Source organism: Calidris pugnax, unplaced genomic scaffold, assembly GCF_001431845.1.
Source record: "Calidris pugnax isolate Ruff unplaced genomic scaffold, ASM143184v1 scaffold246, whole genome shotgun sequence".
NCBI lineage: Eukaryota > Metazoa > Chordata > Aves > Charadriiformes > Scolopacidae > Calidris > Calidris pugnax.
In genome coordinates this window covers 2,618,804-2,636,442 of record NW_015090989.1, presented here as the reverse complement: position 1 = coordinate 2,636,442, position 17,639 = coordinate 2,618,804, and the positions used below count along the sequence as shown (strand labels likewise).

The 17,639-nt window shown below is 43.0% G+C and overlaps 1 protein-coding gene across 1 annotated transcript in view; it reads left to right on the top strand.

Moving 5' to 3' along the window:
- Positions 1-17,639, top strand: part of SRPX (sushi-repeat containing protein, X-linked) — a 52,364-nt gene that overhangs the window by 351 nt on the left and 34,374 nt on the right. The window lies entirely within an intron of this gene.

Below are 17,639 nucleotides of genomic sequence, written 5' to 3'. Positions count from 1 at the left end.
TGGGTGCAAGGGGGGGTGGTGGCCCGTCGCGTTTCCACGTGGGGCATCCATCGCGTCTGCATCCCCGTGCCGTTATCCTGGCAAACCTGCAGAGAAAGGAGAAGACAGGCGCCCGCTCCGAGTTGCTGAAGTAGAATAAAAACTCCGTGATGCCTTTAATTGTTAAGGGAGTGTGTGTATGGGGGGAGTATATGTCTGATCTACCAGCCCTGGCTCCGGGACCTTGGCTCTTCAGAGTCTTTCACCCGTTTTTTTGTTGCCCGTGTGTAGACAGGCGTATGCAGAAAGCAAATCTCAGCTTTCAGTGTGAAAAATGAAAGGGTAAATCTGACTAGACTCTTTAAAACTATAGACTGGTAGTTCTAAAAGCATATGCTTATGCTATTTCACCTCTTAATTATTTGCGTTTCCCCTCGCAACATTTTGAAACAAGCTCAAATTTAGGCCTGTTTCTCTGGCAGAAGGAAATTGCTGTGTAGTGCTGCCTGTTTTCCTAAAGCAGCGGCACCTTGACAGATTAAACATTGCTGGCTGGTGCACATGGCAAGTAAAGCCAGTGTAAACTGGTGTGCGGTGGTGGTTTAGCAGGTGTAGTCAATGAAAATCTGTGGTCAGAACAGAGCCCTCAAAGTCAGCAGGTATTGCTTCGAATTGCAGTGCATTACTATGGGCTGACAGCGAAGAGAGGCAAGGAGCAGGTGAGAAAGGTGGAGAACTGCTGTTTGTGTAATACCTATTTTTTGCATCTGGGAGCCATCCCTACTTAAGCCGTGGCTCTGCCTGCGGAGGGGCATAAAATTGCATAATGATGGTATTTGTGGGTTGAAGTTAGCTTTTCTTATTTTTGTTGGCGTGCTTGAAGTGGCTTCTCTCCAAAGTGAAAGATGGTGGAACACATGTTTATGTTCTTTCTTTACAAAACACTAAGGTATTGGACCCATCAATTGGTAAATCAACAAAGGCAACAGAAGTTTCTGTCCTGGCATTTCTCTGAGGACTGTTGTACTGCCAAACCCTCTTTATTTTCTTAGGAAGATGACTGAATGCTTTACTTTGCGGTTCATGTGAATGTTAGCCCTCAATTAGTTTGCAGAGGATGCTAATATCCTGTCCTCTTTCTTCCTCAAAGGCCAAATGTAACTTCTCCAATCTCAAAAATCCAGTTTCTGCATGTGATCTTCAAGTTGGCTGCACAATAGCCTGCTTGTTTCAGCTTTCACTCATTTGAAAGTCCAATTTTCCTCTTATGCTTAGTGTCAAAGGCTCCAAAGAACTCTAATCATCAGCAGCTGTATTTGTAAACCCTAACATAAAGTTAAGGTTTCAGGTTCCATTTCTTTTGTTTGTTTGTTTTTTAATAGCGAAAGTGTGATATTCTTTTAAATCTTTACTCTCAATATGAAATCTAGTGAAACTGCAAATAGATATTTTCTTCAGTGGTACTATGTGCATATGTAATTGTTCACATTGGGTACAGAATGCCATTAAGTAAACTAAATAGACTTCAAAAAATCTCCATAGGATTCATGTGTATGTGGCCCTCCTGAATACAGATTATAAATGCACCTACTTCAGTGAACTGTTACCAGGAAGTTGACATTTAACTATTTTGTAGACAAAGCCAAACTGTTTTGGATTCATACAAAATGTTTATTTTCAGTAGTAGATTGCTATTGAAACATCAGAAATAGTCTAATCAGCTCTTGAATTCATAATTTGGTAACGCTGAAGTTTTTACTGTATGGCTATGGTGAACACGCTAAATAGAATTGATTAGCATCCTGTAGCATCCTGTAAACAGAGTTCTGTGATCAATATTTGGTGGTAGGCAGTAAAAATCAAGACAGTGTTTTGTCTGTGAAAATGTCATTGAATTAACTATCTCCTTGGCATTAAGAAGAAGACTGAAAAATACCTGAATACTTAAAATTCTTAAAATACTTGAAAGCATTTGAAACAGCTGCTGTATTACCTGTAGCTGTAGTTTCAAATCTTGAAACGATGCCCGTGGTCTTTTTACGTTGTTCCATTCAAAGCCTGCAGTGCACTGACAAAATCTTTTCAATGAAAAGCACTATCTACGTGTGGTAAGCTTGTAATGTGTGTATGTTTGGATTGAGTATGAGTAGATGGAGGTCTGGTTGTGGACAGGGGGGTAGCTCTTCTCCAAGTTGGTTTGTAGAGCATGGGGTGCATCTGTGGGTGAGACACCCGAGTCCTGCCGCCCTTCAGAGTCAGTCCTGGCCCGACTGAGTTCATGCTGTAAATGGACAAAGGACAGGAGGACAAAACTGGAGGAAGTAAGTATTTAAGATTGCTTGGAGTCATGTGGCAGGCTTTTAAGAAATAGGGCGTCGCAATTAATATCTTGAGTCCCGCTCACAGCTCTTGTCTGTCCATCAGACCGAGCTGCAAAATGGTCAAGAAACAGTCTCCAGGCCCCAAAGCAGCTGGTGTTCTGCATTGCCAAGGGTGGGGCCTGTTGTGTCAGCTGAGCTTTTTATCCTTGGCTTGTTTTTTTTTTTTAAATACAGCTTGCTGCCTGCCCGTTAATCTTGGGTGACAGTTTGTGCAGAAGCACACACAGGATCTGCTTGTGTTGTGGTTCTGTCCCGCGCTGGTCCCCTGGAGCTGAGGGCGCTGATGGCGAGCTCGTGGTGGAGGCAGAGTTAGGTGGTGGGCACTCTGGCTCACCACAGAGCAGAAAGGCAGGGGCTGCCCTCAAGTCGCTTGCCATCCCAGTACGAGACAAAAACCAGCACAAGTGGATAAGTGTGTCCTGAGACAGTCCTGAGGGGAAGGATCTGGGAGTCGTGGTGGGTAGCAAACTTTCCATGGGCCAGCAATGTGCCCTTGTCACCAAGAGGGCCAATGGAATCCTGGGCTGCAGAGGGAGGAGTGTGACCAGTAGGTTGAGGGAGGTCATTCTTCCTCTCTACTCTGCACTGGTGAGGCCACAACTGGAATACTGCGTCCAGGGAACCGCTGGAGAGAGTCCAGCATAGGGCAACTAAGATGATTAAGGGATTGGAGCATCTCCCTAACAAAGAAAGGCGCAAAGAGCTGGGGCTCTTTAGCCTGGAGAAGAGAAGGCTGAGGGGAGACCTTATCTACGTTTACAAGTATCTAAAGAGTGGGTTGAAGGATGTTGGAGCCAGACTCTTTTCAGTGGTTTCCAGCAATAGGACGAGGGGAACGGGCACAAGCTGGAACATAGGAAGTTCCATTCAAAAATGAGGAAGAACTTCTTTACAGTGAGGGTGATGGAGCACTGGAACAGGCTGCCCAGGGAGGTCGTGGAGTCCCCTTCTCTGGAGATTTTCAAGACCTGCCTTGATGCAGTCCTGAGTAATGTGCTCTAGGCATTCCTGCTTTAGCAGGGGAGTTGTTCTAAATGATCTCTAGAGGTCCCTTCCCACTCTGACAATTCCATGATTCCATGACCTAGCTTTATCCTAGGTGTTGTGCTTTGGATGGGTTGGCTCTTTCTAAACCAGGTCCGGTTAGCTGGATGGTCGCATGTGAATGGATAAGGCTTCCAGCAGCAGAGAAGTCTAATAGAAATTACATTCTCCAGTGACCTCAAGTGTGACAGATATATCATGTTTATATCAATTCATAACGCTAACTCATCCCCTGATGCTTCTTTCATATTTTCTCATGTGAAGTTGGCCATTTTCATGAGCTGTAATACTGAAAACTCCTCATGGCTTTAAGCATTATCAGAGCACTAGGTTTCTTTCCAAGTGGTCCTTAAGTAACCAGGTTATCACATCCCCTGTGCTAGGCCTGCTCAGGCTGCTCACTCTTCAGCAACACCTGGGGCCTTCGTTAGGTGCAGCTGAAATCTCCAGGGTGAGATCACACAAACGAAGGGTGAAATCGTGAAAACTTCCTGAGAGGTGCTTTTGATGAGTTGTTCAGCTGTGCCTTTTCTTGCAGTGAAATATACCTTGCCAAAGAGCACGGGCATGCTAACTGTTTGTAATGGTTTGGGTAGTTAAGTCCAGGCAAGCATTGGAGATGGTATAGGAGGTGCAGTAGAACAATCAGTAGCAGTTATTCCTCATGCCTGCCAGCTGCTGTATCCCTTTTCATTGTTGGTCCATTGCCGTAGTAAATGCTAGTAGACATGATACAGGCTTCCTGAACGTACAGGGTGTATATATGCAGTGTTTATAAAAACTTGCAATTGAGACTGCCATCAGTACAGGTAGGCTCTTGTCTGTGAGAGGTGTGAATGAGCATATAACTTGGAATATCAAAAAACATCCGTTCTTAAAACAATTTGGTAATGTTGAGGTGCATTTTACTGCAGTCTCCTTATCTCTCAGACAGTTGAAACCAGTAGTTGTAAATAAACAGGAACATTACTGAAATACTTTTTTTTTTTTTTCTCCCACTGTAGAGATACGAACAGTATGAGTATCAGTGGCGTCAAATTTATAGCTGATGAAGATACAGGGAACAAGAGTAGTCTTGCTGTTGTATTGGCATTCAGTTGAGTATGGCTGAAAATTCAAACTCCTTACATATATGATATATAACCTTAGGCAAGTTGCATAGACTTACTTGGTCCTTGCTTTTCCCCATTGGAGATGGCTGTGTGAAAAGTCTACTGATTTGAATGGAAGTTTGGAATTTGAATGGAAGAATGGAGTTTGGAGATGGGCATGGACTTCAGCCCACACTATCAGGTGTCTTAATGCACTGTTGAAAACCCTAGCTGACTGAAAGCAAGAGAAAGTGGCTGAGATTATAGGGATCTTTTGTGTGTGTGTGATTGGACTTGGTGATCTCAGAGGTCCTTTCCAACCATGAAGATTCTGTGATCGTTTGCAAGTGTGAGGAACACCATTTGCATGGATGTGCTCTAAAGACACAAATGATGACTCCTGTATTCTTGTGTGTTTTGACTCCATGTTGGAATTTCTTGCAATTCCGTTACCGCAGGCAGACCATCTTGGAGGAGTGCCTGAAATAATTGTTGAGCCACTAACCAGGTTGTCTGGTATCTTAGAAGGTGTGTAAAAAAATATACTTACATTTTTAGGTATTAGTGCAATGGTCCTAATTCTTGAGACCTGTACTATGCTGCCATATGTGAGATTAAGTAGTGTAGGGGTCCCAGGAACATCGTCACTGGGAGAGAATGTTTCCAAGGGTTGGATCCTGAGCCTACTAGTGTGATAGTTTCGAGTGGAGAGCTATGAAGAGGCAAACACCAACAATCCCATCCCTCCCTACCTCCACCCCCATCACACTAATAATTTTTTTGTCCAGAAAGTGCATCAGTAATCTAATACTTAATGAAATTGTAATGTATACTGTATTATAATACAGACTGCAATTTAATATTGTCAGTCTTTGTGTCTTTCATGGTACTTCTGTGAAACTTCTGGAAGTATAAATATTTTTTTCCCCAACTGGGGTAACAAATTACATGTTCCTCTAAATATTTGGCTAATTTTTCTGCTTCTGAAATGGCTGTGTTGGTTCTTTTTTTTTATTTTTCTGCTGTTTCAAGTTACGTTGTATGTTAAAAGTTTTTTTTAGCTCTGCATACAGGACATGGCTGGTTGGCTGGTGCTTCTCTGCCACTGTTTCTGACTGTGATTGTATTTAAAGGAGCACTGTTAAGGTTGTTCAAATTGAAAATTTATGCTGCAGTACCTTGCAAGTGACTCCAAATTGTAGGGTTTAACTTTAACAGTTCTGATCTTTCCTGTAACTTGAAATAGCCACTTCAGAGCCCTTCCAGAGTTTGAAACTACTTCAGCTTGTCGTTTAGCATATCTTTACGTGACGAGAGAAAGGATTCTTATATTTCTTGATAGACACATGCAAATAAATTAAATTTCCCCAAGTTAATACATATGGGAAGCTCAGCTTTGCTAATATCTTTCTTTGGTTTGACAAGATTTTGTTGTGCTTGACGAAATAAATGGTGTCTTTGCCCTCTACATAACGCACAGAAATGTGGAAGGAGTAGATACTTGGAGAGTACAGCTCGTCAAGTGCAACATCAGGATGATAAGAAATCCTTCCTCCACCCACCATTATCACTAACTAGCGTTTCTTGGCAGCTGCAGGGATTCTTCCCGAGAGAAATGTCTAAAATTACATCCCCCTCTTCAGTTCTGTGATGGTGGAGGGAGAACGTGGTTAGCATGGGAGCATGTTAAGAGCCTGCTACCAGTGTACCCAAGTGAGTCTGTCAAAATGCCTTGGTGCTGGATTACTGATAAAATGGATCTTTTCTGCTAAAAGGCTTATTCAAGGAGAAAGTGTTGCTCATGGGTTTTTGCTTGTTTCCCAAGCAGAAGTTACTGGGCTGGCTGTGCTGCAGTTCCCCGGTTTGGCTGGCTGGTCTTCATCACCAACTCCTGATTTTTATTTTTAGTGCTATTTTTGTACTTTGTACTGTAGTTTGTTAGGTGCTAACACAGTAGGGTCCAGGTCTGGGCCCTGGCCAGGGTTCCCGGGCACGTCTGCAGTACAGGAGAGATTTCCAAAATGGCTTTCTCCCAAAACTAAAAAACTTGTTCCTTTTTTACATTCCTGGAAACATCCTTTCTTCTCTCTGCCGGGCGGCAGTTTTCAACTCTTTTCTACTGTTCTGTGTGCGATTTTTAACTTAGCCCTTGACTTTGAGACAGGCTGCCCAGCTTTCTTAGAATCATAGAATCGTCTAGGTTGGAAGAGACCCTTGGGATCATCGAGTCCAACCATCTACCCTACTCTACAAAGTCCTCCCCTACACCATGTCCCTTAGCACTGCATCTAAACGTCCCTTAAACATATCCAGGGATGGTGACTCCACCACCTCCCTGGGCAGCCTGTTCCAATGCCCGACCACTCGTTCTGTGAAAAATTCTTTCCTAATGTTCAATCTAAACCTACCCTGTTGGAGCTTGAAGCCATTCTTGCCATCCCCTGTGTGAGCATCCCCGACTCCCTGGCTGTAATGTGATGGCTTCGCATGTGATCTCTCAGCAAGTTGCCACAAGCCTCTGGGAATAGGGAAGCCTGCTGGCAAGACCAAACTGGGATGTGGCTCACATAAATTTATCTAGGATGTCTTCCTTTACCCTCTTGTGCCGTTTGGGGTGGAGTAAGTAGGAAGGTTGGGACCCGTTTTATTGCTTTGGCTGGTGTTGTCTCTTTCAGGTGGCCTTCTGTGGGTCTTTGCTGGCCTTCCCTGTGTCTCTCCTGCCCTGGTTTTGGCTGTCGAAGGTCAGCTCAGCAGTCGGGAGGCAAGTTTGCAGGCCAAATTACAGGCTGGGAGAGGGAAACACCCCCAGCCAAGCTGGAGCGCTGAGCCTCTGCCAGCCTGTGCAGATCAAGCAGGGGGCAAGAGGGCATTTTTGGCAAAGATTTTTGCCATTTGAGCAGATAAGGTTTATATAACTTCAATCTTTTTGCTTACTCATGAAAAATGTGTCTTCATCTGAGGTTGGGTGACATCAGTGGGGTTTAGGTTGGCTGCTCTGAGAGACCGAGTTTTGCTCGATGCACAGACCTCAAAAAAAAAAGAGAATGCGTGAAGAGAGGCATGTTCTGGGTTGTTCTAGTGAGACACTACCAGGTCATTATGAGCTATTTTCAAGCAGGGGGGGAACCCCACAATCAAAACTTGCAGGATACATATCATAAGGATTCTTGATTGCATTCACTTGTTTGAAACTGGTGAGTAAGTATCTACATATTGTGCATGGATGTCTGATTTGTATAGTCTTTGAATTGTGATGCGCAGCTGTGTCCTTCAGGGAGGCACAGAAGAACCTTCTGCAGCTTTGCAGGAAAATATATAACAATAGTTTTATGTTACTGCTGTCTTTTGCACCACATCTCGCAGAGCATAAAAATAGACACGTGTGAGAATACTCCACAAATGCAATTTGGATGATTTAGAAGTTTGTGTTATAAGAAAAGTTTGTTTTGAAGATTCTGAAATTACTGTGGTGTTGTTACAGAAGGAAACCCTTTTCTTTTCTAGCCATGTTGAATTTAAATTTTGTCACAACTCTGAATAGAGAGGTTTTCTTACAGTTTGAGCAGGGTGATTGAAGACATCTGATTTTATTCCTCCCTACTTCTCGCCCTCTTGTTCTTTTCAGGAAATGCCATTGCCATTTACGGTACTGGATTTAGACGTGTCACACATATATCTACTAAGAATAGCTTTGCAGTTTGAAAGTAGTCATGTATTCAGGCTTCTCCAGCGGTGCCTTGTCATGCTGCATGGTTTACCCAAAGCCTACACTTAACCAGTGTGGGCTGGCAACGTGAGTCACTTAGCAAAGTCTGTCTCTCTTTTGGCTGTACTGTGAGAGTTTTAAGCTGCTAGGGTCCGTGGTCCATCCTGGTGTCCCTCAGAGGTCTTTCTTGACACTGGCCAAGTGGGGGGAGATGCTGCTTCCAGCTCCTACCTCGGTGTTAAGAGCCTACGCCAGTTACAGTTTTCTTTAGAGTTTTCAGCTGTTGGGCAACGTGCTTAAAAATAATTACTTGATTTGATTCTGCCCATCTCGAGTCCATCCATTGTGGTTCTCTAGTTATACTCTGTCACTTTTAAATAAAACAGGCCAAAATTAACATGCCTCTGTCCAGCTATTCTTGAAGATTAAAACCATGTTGGCTCACAGACATTCACAGTTCTAAGCTGCCTGGAGGCAGATACCAGAAACAATATGCCTGGCACCGAGTTACGGTGGCAGTGAAATGTTTAAATGAAAAAAAAAAAAACCCCACAACCAATCCCCAGCCCAACAAATAATAAAAAAGATCTTTCCCATGCTTTACTTTCCTGGGAAAGGAATGGATGTGAGTGCCCTGTGCTGGAAAGGGGACACCTTTCTTATTACCGTAGTAAGGAAAAAGGGGTGACTTGCTGAAGGTGTTTTTTGTGAAGGCATCTGGTAGTTTGCTTCAGCTTTGTACCACTGCTTTCTTTTTGTGACGTTAAGGCAGCTGGTTAGGCTGTGTCTGCGTCCCTTCTGTAATACAGCTTGTCTGGAGAGCTTTGACTGAAAACATGAATAGAAGGAGCAAGTACTGTTATTATTGCAATTTCATACACAGTGTGTCATATTCAGTAAAACCATATGGGTGCGTTTAGTTACGGAACTGCTACAGGTTGCTCTTGAGTCTCTTTGAAGTTGGAAAGGGGTGGCCCGTGCCTGGTTGTGGTTCTGGGCTGCTGCAGTTACAGCTGCCGGCTGCCTTACCATTCTGGTAGGTATCGGGAACCACATTTTGGGTTTCTCATTGGTACTTGACATTTCTCTTAATGGGATAGGAAATAACTGTCGAGCCCAACAAATAATAAAAAAGATCTTTCCCATGCTTTACTTTCCTGGGAAAGGAATGGATGTGAGTGCCCTGTGCTGGAAAGGGGGCACCTTTCTTATTACCGTAGTAAGGAAAAAGGGGTGACTTGCTGAAGGTGTTTTTTGTGAAGGCATCTGGTAGTTTGCTTCAGCTTTGTACTGCTACTTTCTTTTTGTGACGTTAAGGCAGCTGGTTAGGCTGTGTCTGTGTCCCTTCTGTAGTACTGTCTGTAGGCTTGTCTGGAGAGCTTTGACTGAAAACATGAATAGAAGGAGCAAGTACTGTTATTATTGCAATTTTGTACACAGTTCGTCATATTCAGTAAAACCATGTGGATGCATTTAGTTATGGAACTGCTACAGGTTACTCTTGTGTCTCTTTGTAGCTTGTCTGGAGAGCTTTGACTGAAAACATGAATAGAAGGAGCAAGTACTGTTATTATTGCAATTTCATACACAGTGTGTCATATTCAGTAAAACCATATGGGTGCGTTTAGTTACGGAACTGCTACAGGTTGCTCTTGAGTCTCTTTGAAGTTGGAAAGGGGTGGCCCGTGCCTGGTTGTGGTTCTGGGCTGCTGCAGTTACAGCTGCCGGCTGCCTTACCATTCTGGTAGGTATCGGGAACCACATTTTGGGTTTCTCATTGGTACTTGACATTTCTCTTAATGGGATAGGAAATAACTGTCTGGGAGAAACAGGAGATAGCTGTAACTGTAAGCTTGCTTTGACTTCAAGGAAATTTCCAGTCAAATGCATCAAATCCTGAGTAGTTCTGGAAAAAGGGAAGGCAGCTTTTGTATAAATACCAGTAGTGCTGTTGGTGTGTCACCAATACCTTTTTGTCTTTCCCACCAGCACGCTAGAAGCTTGCAGTGGTTAACCGGCTGACAACTTGTCATCTTTTCTGAAAATAAGAACACTTGAATTGTTTTTTGGCTCTGCTTTTAGGAGAAATGCTTCTGATTGGGGATTCTGTGTCTCTTGCCAGCTGAATGTCAAAACCAAGAATATGAAACTCTATCTTTAGGTGGTTCCAAGGCATTTCAGACCTCTTAGATACCAGTGATTGCACAGGATGTGCACTGCAGCTCTGAAAGTTCTTTTGTTTTATTCTTATTCAAAGTAATCTTTTTGCAATATTTTTGTCTGCCAGTTTGTAGGGAAATCTTTAATAAGTGGCATACTTATAAAATGACTCAGACATTTTAGCTATAATGTACATTAAAACCCACCTAGATTTTTTGTACAATAAAAAACAACTTGTAACTCCTCAGAAAGATAATATGATTGATGTATAGCTGATTTTCCTGTTGGAAGGGTAAACTGGTTTGCCAAAACAGATCAGTACAAAGGAACTGAAAATAAGTCCTCCATCTGAATTATAAAATATTTGCTGGGTTGTAAGCCCCTCACAAAGACAACAGGCTTTGATTTATTTGCTGTGGGTGAATGTCATCTCTAAAACAAAACTCTGGTCTCTCTTTTTACTCTTCTGCCTTTAACAAAGCTATTCTTTATTGCACAAAGACAACAAGAAGGTGGGAAACAGAAAAAATTCAAATCTTAGTACGTGACACATGAGAATAAATTCATGTATTGCAATGTTTTTTGTGGTGTAGGGCCTGATGGTTCTTGGGGTTCCAGTTCAAAGGAAGCTGTGCTCTCCAAAATCTTCATGTCTATCTTGGATGAAGGCACCATGATAAATGGGACTGACAAATGGCAACAGAAGTGTGCAAAGGGAAGACATAAATAAGACCTTGTGGCTGCATGGATTAGTTATTGCACAATTTAAATAAACTTCAACTGAAAAGCCCTGCACACAAGTACCATTCAACAAGCTGCAGCTCTTTTCCTCATCACCCTCCTCCCAAGCCCTTTTGAGAGCTGATGCAGCAACTTACGTTTTGGATTATATTTGCTCAAACAGTTCTTTTAAAACTGTCCTATTTAATTCCTAGTCACTTCTAGTTTCCACTGTGGAAGGAGCTGTGAGGAATCCCTGCCATCGCAGTGAGATACTCTCTGTGTGTGAGCAGGGGAGGAGGAAGGCTTGGCAGGCTCCGTGGTAGACAGCAGCTTTCAAGTTTGTGCAGGATTGAGTCTCTTTTGGGGCTTTTTGTTATCAGCCACCTGCGATGAGAGTGTTCCAGCCCCGTAACAAGCTCCTGAAAAATCTCTGAAGGCTGGAGGGTGATTTACATCAGGGAGCTGGCTGGTGGACTGGTCCTCCTACCAGCTTCTTGCTGAGGCGGTGGGTTGTCGAGGGATGGTTGAAACAACCTGTAACTTAGCCACTTTTTCCCAGAAATTGATTCCTGTTCTCGGAACAAGCTGGGTGAGGGAGCTGGAAGCAGGGAGCTTATTGTCAGGTCTTGTTGGAGGTTGCCCTTGGCCTGATTTCTTACTGGCAAACGTTGACTTGTCTCTGGCTGCTGTTGAACCGGTGCCTGTGCAAATAAGAGATGCCGAAGAGCCTGTCCACTGCAGGGGGACAGAGAGGTGAGAGGCAGACGGGCCAGCTGCCCTGTACAGCTCTTTAACACCTTGCATTCTACTGTTCATGCTGAGCCTAACATCCCATTTTCATTGATGTAAAAAGGCCAGTGCAGGACTATATATAAACCATATATGACTGTCTTTTCGCATAAAAGACACACCAGACTGTGGAACTGACTGTATTTCCAATTTTGCATATTGTAGTAAAATTTCATAAGAAAGGAGGGGAACTTTGTTCATTTCTTTTCATGATTTAAAACTCAAAAGCACGTTTGTAGATAGGCAAGTGCAGATCCTTTGGTCTGTTTGCAGTGGAAATCCATGTCAAATCTTTCAACATTCTGATGACATGGGATCAGATTTGCAAATGGAAGGTGGGAGCACTAAATCAAGGAACGCGAGCATTCGATTTTATGTTTGTATCTGGGTGGTCCAAATCATTAAGGCTTTTTGCAAAAGCTCTGCAGGCTCCCCATCTGAAGAGATTATATTTTCTTCTGTTAAATGTTGTGCCTGGTTGTGATACATAGAAAACTGGGGAGTTGATATTTTTCAATTATTTAAAAAAAAAAGCAGGGGAGGAGGCTTTAGATGGCTCATTTCTACATAGAATACTTCAGGTTTATGGATATCCTGGTGCCGTGAGGGTTGGTAGCAGGACAGGGACCTCCCCCAGCAGCCCAGAGGCATCGAGCAGAGTTGGGAGAGGGACCATGTCCCACTGGAGGGACAGGATTGCTCCAAGGCCAAGCCAAGAGCTCTGATGTGCAAGGGGCTGGCAGGGTTGGAGCTGGTGTGAGTGTTACGGGGAGTGATAGGTCTCACATGTTCGATCTCCTGATGCATTTTGGGTTAAATTCCACATTATTTACACTGTATTAATTCATAGTAACGATTAGGCAATGGTTTCTTTTTTCTGTGAGGATTATTACCAGTTTAGTATTTTGTGTGGATTAATAATTTTTTTTTTTTCCCCAGTGTGTTTGATGTGCTCCCTTTTTATATCCTTATCTCTGGTCTGTGTGACAAACTTGCAGGTTGTCAGTCTGCCTTTAATGGCAAGCCCTGAAATCTCACCAGTTTTTCAGATTCTGATGCTTCTTTGAGTAGGAACCAGTGAGAAATATGGTGGCATCCCTATCCTGTCTTTATGAGACAAAACAGCTGATCTTTGCTGTATGTTCCCAGTTTCTCTGAATAGCATAATATTTTGACAGTCAGAAGAAACTTGCTGTGACAAGAACACAAACAAACCCATAAATCTGTTATTTAAAAATGTCTGTTCTGCTAGGAGTTTGGCTAGTTCTTTCCAAGAGCCTCTAGATGCCATCTTCAGGACACTTATGAAACCTGAGCAATTTTTCAGTACTAAACTGCCTCTGTGGACAACTGAAATTCATAGAACTGGCAATTAAAGGATTACATCCTAATTACGTTAAGTGAACCCTGACCCTGGTAATGTGAAGCTGTTGGCCAGCTTGCTTGCTGGAGCTGGTCATTCCTGCCAGATGTTGTTCATCAGTGCTGGGCATCAGCCTCCCCCTAACGAAGGGGACCCAGAGCGTGGCCATCCTTAAGTAACGTAGCTGCACCAAATACAGCACAACTTCGTATTTCCCTGCTTAGTCCTGCTGCTTCCCAGCACGCTCTCTCCTGATATCAGGAGACTGTGGCTGGACCTCCCGCTGCATTTCCAGGAGCTGAAGGAGATGGGGCATCATCCTTCTTGCTGAGGACTGAGGTGCTGGCCATAGCCTGCTGGTATCCGCTCTTGGTCTTGCAGGATGGGAGGGATGGGGAGAAGGAAAGAGGTGGTGCTGGATATTTAGTAATGATGTGGTGCAGGTGGGAGTTAGGCAAGTATGGTTACCATCTCTGTTGCCCTGCGCTTCCTGAGGATGCTCTTCTGGGTTCTGGTGTAAAGGATCTGCTGAAGCTGGGACCAGGTTACCAAGGGAGGAGAAGCTCTCAACATTTACTGCAAGGAGTAGGAAAAAGTACATTTCCATTCTGTCTTCAAGCTTTTGAAAAACCTACAGGCTGGCCATGTACACGTTCCTTTTCTCCCCAAAAAGGTTTCTTTTAGGGTCCTGCTTTAGGTGCTCCAGTCACCTCTGCTGTTTCTGGTAGGGGCAGTGGACTTTCACTGCCCTTTTCCCTCTCCTGAAAGAGGAGGGTGTAATTCTCTAAAACATGGGTTTGGTGCATTGGGGTCATTAGTTTTGCTTAAGTTATATTGGTATTGCCAGGTTTCTCTTTGCCTTAAACCAGTATTTAGGGTTTCAAAGACTGACAAAATTTAATTTTATGTTGATTTATTTTATATAGTTAGGGGCATTTGAAGTTTCTGAGCATTGTTTTTGGCAGTATAGCTGTATATATATTTTTTAATATAAAGCTAATGCTTCTCACAAATCATGTAATTGCAGCAGATATAATTTAAAAGAATTACCAAAAGATCAAAGTCTAGTATATCAAAAGACAAAATACAGTATATTTTTGGTAATGCTTTTGTGACTTTTGTGATATGCATGTATCATTAGTGTAACTGGGGCATCTAAGCCAGTATCCTTATGAATGACCTTGGTCACTCAGGAAAAAAAATTGTTTACCCTCTTGGTTTCAATGGAAGTGAATATCCTTTTGATTGGGAGTTGCCGCTGACATGAATATTAATGAAAAATGAGGAAGGGTTTGGAGAGAGTATCTCAAATGTTCCTTTAAGATCTAATCCCCATTATGTTATGCTGTCTGTAGCAAAGAACTTTGGAGTCTGCCTTAGGATATGATTAACATTTCGTATTTTAAACAAAATGAGCAAGCCAGTTCTCATCAGTTGGGTTATTCAACTTAGGTGCTTTTGGCTGTGAACTCCATATTAAATACTGTTTGCTTCAAGGCTGTTTTTAATAATAGTCTTCAGAAATAAATTAAATTCCTACCTCCTGAGTCTTGACAGCAGTTGTTTACTTTTTCCTTCATTGATTAGTTTTCTGTTAGATTCTCTTTCTGTTCCTCTGTGCCTCTTTGTTTGTTTGTTTGTTTTTTGTTTTAAGTTCCACCTGTTTTTCTGTCATCTCTGCTCAGTTGCTGGCTGCCTTACATGGCACTGAGTCTTCCCTTCAGCTCTTCCTCCCTCGTGTAATGCCTGATTTTTCTTCTTCATGCTACCCTTGCAAAGCCACTAGTAAAGTATCAGTAGTCCTGGAGGGTCTCTTATTTTTCTCCCAGGAAGGGCCTCCAGTATTAACCAACAGCCCTTAATGCTTTCACCTGTTTGCAGGTGTCATGGATAAAATAACAAATTTTCTAATGCAAGGACTTTGTAAAATGATGTTGGTGCTTCTAGTTTCTCTAAAAGGAAGCTGCTCACATAAAAGTGAGGTGTAAAGTATGCTGTGGCAGACTTCTGGTCTGCAGATGTATTTATTCATAAGAAGATAACTAGTGAGGAAATGCAAGATGAGAAGTTGAAGCTGGTGTGGGGAGAAGTCCTGTTTGAGCCAATTGAGGATAATGAGCCTTAACAAAAGATGTTTTCTTTTTAAGTGGTGACTTAAGCAGAGAAAGTAAAGAAAAATTGTGCAGGGGAGAAGTCCTCAAGGGAGCTTGCTGCCAGCATAGGGTTTATGGTAGTTCTGTGTCTCTCCTAACACTGTGTGACTCCACTTACTAAAGAGCAAGAGGAGATCACAGTCAGTAACTTCACATTTTTCCACTCCCCTTCTGTTTTCTAGGAACTTGTTGGAGAATTTCCTATGGATTATAGGCAGCTCCTGATGCTATTTTTCAAGTGTTGGTGTAGTGTCTGCTACTTAAAGCTGAGATTTATTTTTTTTTCCTAGGGATCCTTTCTTTTAGTCTCCTCATAAAATTTGAAAAATACTTTTAAAATGGCAGAGCTTCAGAAATCACACGTGACTCAAGGATGAAAAGAGGAAAGCAGTGTATCTGGTGCTGTAGTGTTAAAAGTTAGATACTGAGATGTGCCAGTTTCCAGTGTCAGCATTTAAATGAAATAATAATAAAAAAAGATTTCTTCCATCTGTCACCAATTCAGAATAGATCAGGATTAGTTTTCAGTCTCTTCCATTGGAAAGTTATCCCAAAGAACACTGGAATTTGTCATTAAGGAGACTTTAAGCTTGAATGTTCTTTACTTAATTAACCAGGTACTAGTGGTTCTACCTCTTTCTAGTTACCAATAGTAAATACCTCTTTTCAGTCCCTTATTGGCCTTCTATAGGTGGCTTTCTGTTTTTCTGCCTTTTTGATCCGTTCCTAAAATGTAGGCCTACATTAAAGACCCTGTAATATTTTAATATAAGTGGGGGGAAAGGCATGTTGAAGAATCCAGTCCCTTAATGGCCTTCTATAGGTGGCCTTTTTTTCTGCCTTTTTGATCTGTTCCTAAAATGTAGGCCTACGTTAAAGACCCTATAATATTTTAATATAAGGGGGGGGGAAAGGCATGTTGAACAATGTTCACAGGAATTATTTCTCCAAATCTTAGAAGATAACAGTCTTATCTATAAGCGGTAGCATTTATTTGCCTCTTCGGAGTCCCAGTTTGCTTTTCCATCTTTCAGCGCACCTAATGGTGCGCCTGCCTATAATGTACCCTGTCCTCTCATCTTTTCCCCATTGAGGAAGCCTATGAAGCCTCTTCTTTATGTAGGGCTTTATGTGTAATTCAAGCTTGATATATTATAAACTCAGTTTTATAAATCTAAAAGAAAAAAATAGTAACCCCAATTGCTTCTGCTTGGCATAGATGGTGGCAATGGCCTGTGAGAGCCCCTTGAGCTAGAAGAGTTTGTGCCACAGGCCAGGGGGCTGCTCCTCAGATCTGCTGTCCTGGTGAGTCTCTTCCAGCCTAGATGATTCTGTGATCTGCTGTCCTGGTGGTCTTCGGAGTCCCAGTTTGCTTTTCCATCTTGCAGCCTTTCAGTGCACCTAATGGTGCGCCTGCCTACAATGTACCCTGTCCTCTCATCTTTTCCCCATTGAAGAAGCCTCTGAAGCTTCTTCTTTATGTAGGGCTTTATGTGTAATTCAAGCTTGATATATTATAAACTCAGTTTTATAAATCTAAAAGAAAAAAATAGTAACCCCAATTGCTTCTGCTTGGCATAGATGGTGGCAATGGCCTGTGAGAGCCCCTTGAGCTAGAAGAGTTTGTGCCACAGGCCAGGGGGCTGCTCCTCAGATCTGCTGTCCTGGTGAAGGTGTGCCCTGCCATCAGGGATGGAAACCACTGCAGCATCCAAGCGTGTTCATCTGAATGGGGCTTCATCCTGATGCCTGGGGTAGTCTTTCACCCTTTCAGGTGGCTTGGATGCAGACCAGTCAGTGTGGCTGTTGGCCACAACAGGGTGAAAAATAATAACCCCAGTTGCTTCTGCTTGGCATAGATGGTGGCAATGGCCTGTGAGAGCTCTTTGAGCTAGAAGGATTTTGTGCCACAGGCTGGGGGGCTGCTCCTCAGATCTCAAATAGGACAAGGGGTAATGGCTTCAAGTTGCACCAGGGTAGGTTTAGACTGGACATTGGGAAACAATTCTTCACAGAGAGAGTGGTCGGGCACTGGAATAGGCTGCCCAGGGAGGTGGTTGAGTCACCATCCCTGGCTGTGTTTAAGAACCGTTTAGATGTGGTACTGAGGGATATGGTGTAGGGGAGAACTTTAGAGTAGGGTAGATGGTTGGACTCGATGATCCCGAGGGTCTCTTCCAGCCTAGATGATTCTGTGATCTGCTGTCCTGGTGGAGGTGTGCCCTGCCATCAGGGATGGAAACCACTGCA